The sequence below is a fragment of the Phyllostomus hastatus genome, unplaced genomic scaffold, assembly GCF_019186645.2.
Source record: "Phyllostomus hastatus isolate PE091 unplaced genomic scaffold, TTU_PhHast_1.1 phas_contig_432, whole genome shotgun sequence".
NCBI lineage: Eukaryota > Metazoa > Chordata > Mammalia > Chiroptera > Phyllostomidae > Phyllostomus > Phyllostomus hastatus.
The window spans coordinates 55,203-64,064 of record NW_025333880.1 but is presented as its reverse complement, the minus strand read 5'-3'; positions in this window follow the sequence as shown (position 1 = coordinate 64,064).

The window sequence follows — 8,862 nt, the reverse complement described above, 5'->3', positions numbered from 1 at the left end:
CATATAATGAGAGATGAAACTGAAGTAAACTGTGATTTTTTAAAAACAAGTTATCTTTCATGAGCTCAGTGAACAAAATATCAATATTTTAAAAAGTTAATTCCGAAATATATTTTTAAAGATTTTATTTATTTATTTTTAGAGAGGGAAGAGAGAGAGAAAGAGAGAGAGAGAGAAAGAGAGAGAGAAACATCAATGTGCGGTTGCTGGGGGCCATGGCCTGCAACCCAGGCATGTGCCCTGACTGGGAATCGAACCTGCGACGCCTGGTTCACAGCCATGCTCAATCCACTGAGCTACACCAGCCAGGGCAAATTCCCAAGTATTTTTAAAACTATGTTTTGTAACATAGCTTTTCAAATACTAGCGTGCATAGGAATCACCTGGAAATCTTGTTAAAATGCAGAGTGTGATTCATTTATGTTGGAGGAGGGGCTCTAGAGTCTGCATTTCTAATAAGCTGATGTAGTCCGTCTTTGGACCTGTCTTTGAATAACAAGATGGTAAAATTGTAATTTAAGTAGAGTCACTTTAAGTGGCCTTCATTCAAAACTAATTATCCTTCAGTGTTCAGAATGTCTTTCTATCCGATTTATTTTTATTTTTATTTTTCCATCACCATTTATTCCCCCATATCCTCTTCCACCTCCACCCACCATTTCTAATTTAACTGTCCCATACATTTGTTATAAGTGGTTATCAAATTATAAGCAAAAATCTCCTGGAGAGCTTGTTTAAACACAGCTTCTTAGAACCCACCCCCGAAGTTTCAGTCTTGGTAAATCTGGGATGGTGGGAATTCTAAAATTTCTAGTTAGGAAATTTGCCTTTCTAACTAGATCCCAGGTGATGCTGACCCTGCTGGTCCTGAGGCCTACCCTGAATCCCTGGCCTACCTGAATTATACATTCTGTAACATTTGCAAAACAAAGAGATGGAAAATAGAAATATTACAGATCATATGAACAAACCCCAAACATTTAAGTATCTAAATGTTCCTGGTAGTTACTGAACTCCGAGATCCAACTCATTGCTGAGGGGTTCAGCTTTACTTTGAGTGTGTAGGTCAGAGGGTCCAACTGTTTTCCCTGCAAAATTATTTTTATTAATGATTTTCTGTCATTTTGTATATTATTACTTATATTTCTAGAGAGACCAATGAGACTACACATACTGGATTATCCATTGTGGCTGACAAAGGATTCCCCCTCACTTCACAAGTAGTGGCTCTGCCATCATCTTGTCAGTTGTGCTTACATTATTAGAGTCAGCAAATACATACATGCACATGTAACTGTAAACTGCTCACCACACACAGTTTCTCCACATGGATCCTTTAGGTAGTCCTCTCACTTTGAGAAGAACGCTTAGTTAAAAGCAGATAATAGAACCTGTAAATTTACTCCCTGCATTTGTAACCTGCAAAACAACACAGAAAATGAACAACTAAATAGGCAGAAAATGAACAACTAAAGCTTCACTACAAACCCTTTTCTTCTGAGGAATTTCCACTCAGTTTACTGCAAACATAGTCACTACTCTTGGTATTGTTATTCTGCAGACAATGTAGTCACCTAACAGTTCACCCAGCACACAGGTTTGCTGTTGGTCCAGGGTGCTATCCTGGAACTGTGTCAGATGCCTGGGAGGAAGCAGAGCTTGTAGTGGTTAAGCCCTCTGGCTCTGCAGCCAGATAGTCTAGCTCAGACCCTCGCTCCACCACCCACTGTAAGCTCTGTGGTCTTGAACAAGTGATTCTGTGCTTCAGTTGCCTCATCTGTAAAATGAGAATGATAATAGAACATATTTCACAGTGTCGTTGTGAAACTCAAATTAATATGGGTAAAAGATTTAGAACACAGCTCCTGGCACAAATTAACAATGCAGTAAACATTAGCTATTTTATACTCTAAACACTGAATTGAAAGATAGAAGATCTGGGTTCAAGTTCTGAACAAGTCCTTTGTCACTAATTAGTTTTATAATGTTAGATAAGCCAATAAACCTTTCTGAGCTTCATTGGCCCTCATACTCCCTGACTACCAAACTGACGGAGTTGTGATTTCAAATAAAATAGTGCATGTAAATGCACTTTGAAAATCTGTAAAGCACTGTAATTTTATTCTCTTATATCTTAATGTACTTATAGAAAATGTTTCATAATATAGAACCGTGATCAAAGCAGAAAATATTTTTGGTGAATACTTTCTTTTCTTACACTTTATAGCCAATCATTTGGCAAATTTATTTTGATTTTTTTTGGAGATTTAAAATAAAACTTACTGGGTTAAAATTTCTATGGTATTCTTTTCTCCATTAAAAGAAAAAGTGAGCCCTGGCCGATGTGACTCAGTTGGTTGGACCGTTGTCCTGTAAGCCAAAAGATCATGGTTCCATCCCTGGTCAGGGCACATATGTAGGGTGTGGGTTCAATGCTCAGTCAGGGTGCACATGAGAGGCAACCAATTAATGTTTCTCTTTGCATCAATGTTCTTCTCCCTCTCTCGCTCCGTTTCCCTCACTCTAAAATCCATGAGCATGACCTCGGGTAAGGATAAAATGTAAATAAATAAAAAACTTTTTAAAAATGAAACATCTGGCTATCACTATTATTCTAGCTGTTTGGTGTGGTATAAAGAGTGTGGGCTTTCAAGTGTCTGTCAGTAGAATGGAACACTAGTTGGCCATAAAAAAGAAGGAAGTCTTACCTTTTGTGACAGCATGGATGGACCTGGAGAACATTATGCTAATTGAGATAAGCCAGTCAGAGAAAGACAAATACCATATGGTATGACTTATATGTAGAATCTAATGAGAAAAATAAATAAACAAATGAACAAAAGAGTGTGGGTGTTGAGACAAAGGACCAACATGAACACCGTGCAATCTGTGTGACCTTATGTAAGTCGCTTAAGTGCAAACAGGGTTAATGGTGGCTGTCCAACCCCCCTTCCTTGCGCAGGATGTGGAGAGGACCTAATGAAATACAAATTTTCACAGTTACTATGGATTAGAAATAATGTCCTATGTGCACCTTGTCTAGGAATTGGTGATTTTTTTTTGGTAAAAGACAAAATAGTAACTATTTTAGGCTTTTCAGTCCATATATCTCTATCACAACTACCCGACTCTGTCATCGTTTCATGAGTGCAGCCATAGAAAATATATAAATAGGCATGGCTGTGTTCTAATAAAACTTTATTTATGCACACTGAAATTTTATTTTTATATAATTTTCACATGTTATGAATACTCTTTATATTTCTTTTTTTTAACTAATTAATTTACCATTCTTAGCACAAAAGCAGACAGCAGGCTGAAGTTGGCTTGTGGGTCATAATTTACAGGCCCTGGTCTAGTACAATGCCTACCATATTTGTAGCAGGTAACAGTAGCTAATGTTAGGTATAAAATTGCTTTATCAACTATAAAAATCATCAGAGATAATCAGTTGGGAACTTTCTTGATCTCCATTGTTCCTTAAAGACAATTATCTGTTGTCCCACAATAAGTTCCATCCCCTCTCAGTAACTTAGGATATAATTTGTTAGGAACTGTGGATTTCATATCACCTAAAGTAGAAGTGTCAAACTCACTTTCACCAGGGGCAACATCAGCTTCAAGGTTGCCTTCAAAGGGCTGAAATAATTCTAGGACTGTATAAATGTAACTACTCCTTAACTGTAAAGGAGTTGGAGTTCCATTTGGCCCTTTGAAGGCAACTGCAAGGCTGATATGGCCCCCAGTGAAAATGAGTTTGACACCCCTGATCAAAAGCATTGAGTTGTACTCTTACTAAATTTTTGACACATGTTGAATTTTAATTCTTCGTTGTCAATAAAATATTAAGAATTTTTAAAGTAAAAAAAGTACTGCTCCTAAAACTTTTAGCAAATAGATAAAAATGGACATGATAATAAGGAGGGTCTCATAATCATTATCATCCAAAGCAGTTCCTGCTTAGTTATGTTTTCAACCTCTCATTTTGATGATCATTTTCTTTATTTTAAAAAAAGTAACGCAATCTATCATCTATCAGCATTATATCATTTTCTTTTTCCAAAGTTATTTTTTTCCTGTAGTTGTTTTGTTATTCTCAGTTTCAGCTGGCTCCTCACTGTATCCTTCCTTAGCTTTTTCCTTCATATGTGTTCTTGGTTGTGCAAATCTTCTTGTGTCATTAGTACATATCTCAGTTCTCTTTAGCCACATGTGTTTGTTTGGTATTTTCTTCCTCATCAGCTTGATGTGATTGTAATTTCTTATAACCCATGTTTCCTAGCTTCACCAACCTACATATAAAATGGAACCATATTAACAGTAATAAGTATACTTCTGATTTTTATCCCAAACATTTATCATGGGACTTCTAGCAAGCTGCAAAGTTTCATCCAGTTGTTTCCAGTAGGTTCTAAAGTGTTATCACCCAGATGCTTATAAATGAGTCATTTCAGTCCTCATCTGTGTCTGCCATGATTCTCTCCTACCCTGCCCCCTTTGGTGCTCTCTGCTGCCCAAGCCTCTCAAAGTCACTAGATAGTGCCCAACCACTGCCATTACCATAGGTGATGTCCATACTAAGGGTGTTGGCTCCTGAAGCTACGGACTATTAAAATCCTTCCCACTCTTGGAAGAAGTTCCCACGGCTACAGGGTGATGGGGGCTGGCCTCTGTTGCTGCCACAACCGTGAGGGCTGGAATCCATTGCGGACTCATTGAATGTTAAAGTTGAGGGGAGGCAATTTTTAAAGTCATTGATATACTGAGGCCAAGCTGCCCCAAAGCAGGATCAAGGCTTCTCTCCTCTGTGTGTTAGCATCAGCAGATGAGTAACAGGTAGGGTTGTCTTGTGATCCTAGTATTTTGCACAGTTTATTGAAATAGAGCTTTCATTTCTTGTATTTTACTCTCTCTAGGACTGTAACATGGGTTTATAGAGTCTGGGCCAGAGGCTAAATCTGAGAGACAGGCATCATGTTCTCCTTACTAATTGCCCCTCCCCTTTGTCCAGGTATTGATCTAAACTTAAGAGGCCAACTTCTCTTCCTCAGGATGAATTCTTTCCCAGGAGACTCCTTTTCTCCTTAATCACAATAATGGAGGGCTCCTGCCGTAACACTAACACCGGCAGGCATGTCTGAATGCCAATGGTGATTAAAAATTTAGATTTAAGTCAGAATCCTCCACTCCTTCAGAACTTCACTCCTTGTGCTCTCTCATTCTTCTTAATCTGTTGTTCATTTTTAATAATGTTGGCCATAAAACCATAGTTACCTATACTGTGGGTTTTTAGAAATTTGTTTTTCTAAAATCTCCCATATGTTCTTGTAGTGAGCATCTGTTGTTTTTGCCTGTCTTGTCAAGAACATTACTTCTCAATTCTGCCTTTACTCTCGTACATCAGCACTTTCCCCTCTCCGTTGGATCATTCTATCAATATATAAATTTTCCCATTAAAAAAACACTCTTCTTGACATCCCTCTTCTAGTTACTGCCCATTTCTCTGCTTCCTTTTATTGCAAGCACACAGAAACAAACTGTGTTGTTGTTAGTTAATATTTGTAGTCTTCTCACTTTCCTTCTTCTCACTTTCTCTTGAACAGACTCCAGTGGGGTTTTCTTCCCCTTCATACCACTTAAACTGTTCCTGTCAAGGCCTCCACATAGTTAAACCTAAAGATCAGTCCTAATTTTTACTTGACTCTCTTCGTTTGGCAATATCTCACTCTCTTAGATTGTCTTGTCTCGTTGGTTGATTCTTCTCAGCCTCCAGGCTCCTTTGCTGACTCTGTGACATATGCTGACATGTAAACTCTGAAGAACCTCATTCCTGAACTCTTATCTTCTATATTCTCTCTCCTTCAATAATTTCATCCAGGCTCATAGCTTTGAATACCACATACATACTAAGAACTCTCAAGTCAAGGAACCTCACCTGAATTCCAGACTTGCCTATAATGTCTCCACTTTGAGTCATAATAAATAACTCAAATTTAACATTTCTAAATGGAACTCCTAGTATTTCCCCTACAAACCAGTTTCTCCCACAGTTTTTTTTTCATCTCAGTTAATAGTAACTCCATCCTTCCAATTCAATCATGGTGGTACTACCTTCAAGTCCACTGTTATCACTTTGATCTGAACTATTAACCCCTCTACTCTGGGTTGTTGCACTAATCTCTTTCCTAATATATTTTTTTCTTCAGTATACATCTTTAAATGCCAGCTAGATTAAGCCACTACTCTGCTCAAGTTCTTCAATGGCTTCTCCACTCAGAGTAAAATCAAAGTCAATAGCTGACAAGATGTTTTACACTCTTTGAATTCATCCCCTACTTTCCTCTGGCTCACCATGCAAGGTACAAACCCACACACATATGCATTGCCATCTCTCCTTCCCCCTTATCCAGATATCTAGAGTTCATTCCCTAATCTCTTCTGGTTCAAATGTCCTCTTCTCCATACAGCCTTCTCTGATAACCTCACATAAAATTATAGCACTCCTTCTCCCCAACTGTCTCTGTTTCCCTTTCCTGCTATTTTCCTTCACACCACATATTGCCACCTGAAATATTATATATTTCATTAATGTAGCTGCTTATTTTCTCTTTCTCACATCAACTAGAATGCAAGGTCCAGTAGAACAAGGATTTTTGTCTATATTACTCATTGTTACATACCTGGAATCTAAGATAGGCCTACACATAGTAGTCACTCAGTAAGTATTTGTCGATGGAATGAATAAATGAGTAAACCCTCAGTACTTCTAATTCTTGTATTAGCCCCTTGATTTTCCTTTGTGGAACTATTCTTTCCTTTTTAGTCCATGTGGTTTGATTACTGTTGACTTTCTCTCCTCAGTTTCAGATATAGTATGTTCTTGGTATATTTCTACTCCCATCCCCTATACAGGTCACATAATTGGTTTAGGGATGGGGTTAATGCAAGCCTGTCAAATGACTCTCAAATCCCAGAGTTTTGCTAAAACTATATAGGGAAGGAGAATCTCTCTTTTTAAATGAGGTTACTAACCTTGTAGAATGTAAGCTTCAAGCTATTGGAAGTCATCTTGCCACTGTGAGAGGTGAACCTGTCGAGAATGAAGCCAGCACACAGCAACACAATTAATACCAACACAGAAACACTGGCTCCTGATTACTTCATTTTAAAACCTGGATCCAACTGTACCTCAGTCAATCTGAAATTGGATTCCTGCCACTTACAACTAACACAATACTCACAGATACAGGCTCTTCTCCCAGTATTCAACTCTAACATGACACTGCCTCTTTTTCTTGACGTTCCTGTAGCTTTTGTATTCTTCACCAACTAGTGTTTCCTTATTAGTTAGAGTCAAGTCAATCTATAAGTTCTCCTACTTGCTTCCTCAGTCTTCTGAGTGATAAAATCATCAAGGAGACCATAAAGAATTTTTCAAATTCTCTTCTTTCAGTGGAATGGACCCTTTAATAGACATCAAAAGAGTTGCAGTTCCTTCTCTACAGCTTGCCCCTGTGCCAGTTTTGCAACTGGAATTAGAAAAGCAGCATCTAGAACATTTGTCTGCTTAGGTAATGAATAGCATACTCTTGCAACAATATTACTTCATTTTCCCCTTTTTATCCTGGATGAAATTGTTTTCATTATCTCTACGGTTGGCTTTCTAGATCTCCAAATACATGAACTTCATGAAGTCAGGAAGCATTTTTTGAGTGAGAACTCTGTGCCTGGTATTTTTGTAGGTGCTAGAAATATAAAGATGAAATATTTTGTTACCTAGCATTATCTTGTCACATAGTAGGTGTTCAGTGAACATTTGAATTAGTAAATAAGTGGATATATTGATATGTAGAACTACTTGAATATTCTTTGGATCTGTTTCTTTTGAACAAGTTTTACCTTTCTGTTGACATATTTTAGTCTACTCTAACAAGTCTTAGTGATGATTAATAATATAATTATCCTATCATTATTATTGTTAATAATATATATTATTATATATGTCATTATTGTTAATAATACATATGATCATTTGTAAATCAAAATAATTATTATTATATATTATTATTATTATTATATATAAATTTTATTTGTATCATCACTATTCCAGTCAGTAATCTCTAGGTGGGTAGAAATAAAGACTCATTCAAGCTAACTTAAATAAAAAAGACTTGTAAATAGCAATAAAAGTGTTGTCAAACAGCAGGAATTCATGAACATGACCCTTTAGCTTTATTGTTATTTATCGTGACTATGTGACGTTCCATATGCCTGTTTCTTTCTCTTATCCTCCAGGCAGTTGGCCACTCCTGGCTCAAGGAGCCTTTAGTCAGAGTCACAAATGCATGATGTTAACTGGCAGTTGGTATTCAATGCAAAAAAGACTATTGACAGTGGTGACGATGGGGTGAATTTAAGGAAATCTGTCTTATTTAAATGGAACTACCAATCGTTGTCATGTGGGAATATAGATCTATTTTTGCCACAATATATGACTTTTCACAAGAAGCTGAAAATCTTGAATGATGTGGACCCTGGCTGGCAAGGTCCATGTGTTGTGGCTGCGAAAAACAAATTCACACAGACTACAGATATCCTATGGAGAAAAAGGGATGGTATGGCCACTCTCTGAGTGAGAGAGGACCTCAAACCTTGACTGGACAGGCTTTTATTGCTTTTCTGGGCACATTACATGGAGGATGGTCCTCATTTACTATGCACAGGTTCACTTTAGGTGGTTACCTTTTACAGATAACAAAAGAGAGGATGCTTCTAATTACATCAGAGAAGAAGCATATTTGCAAATGCATAGGGGAAAGTGGTTGAACTTGTTACACTTGTCCTTGGAAGGTGTAGCATAGA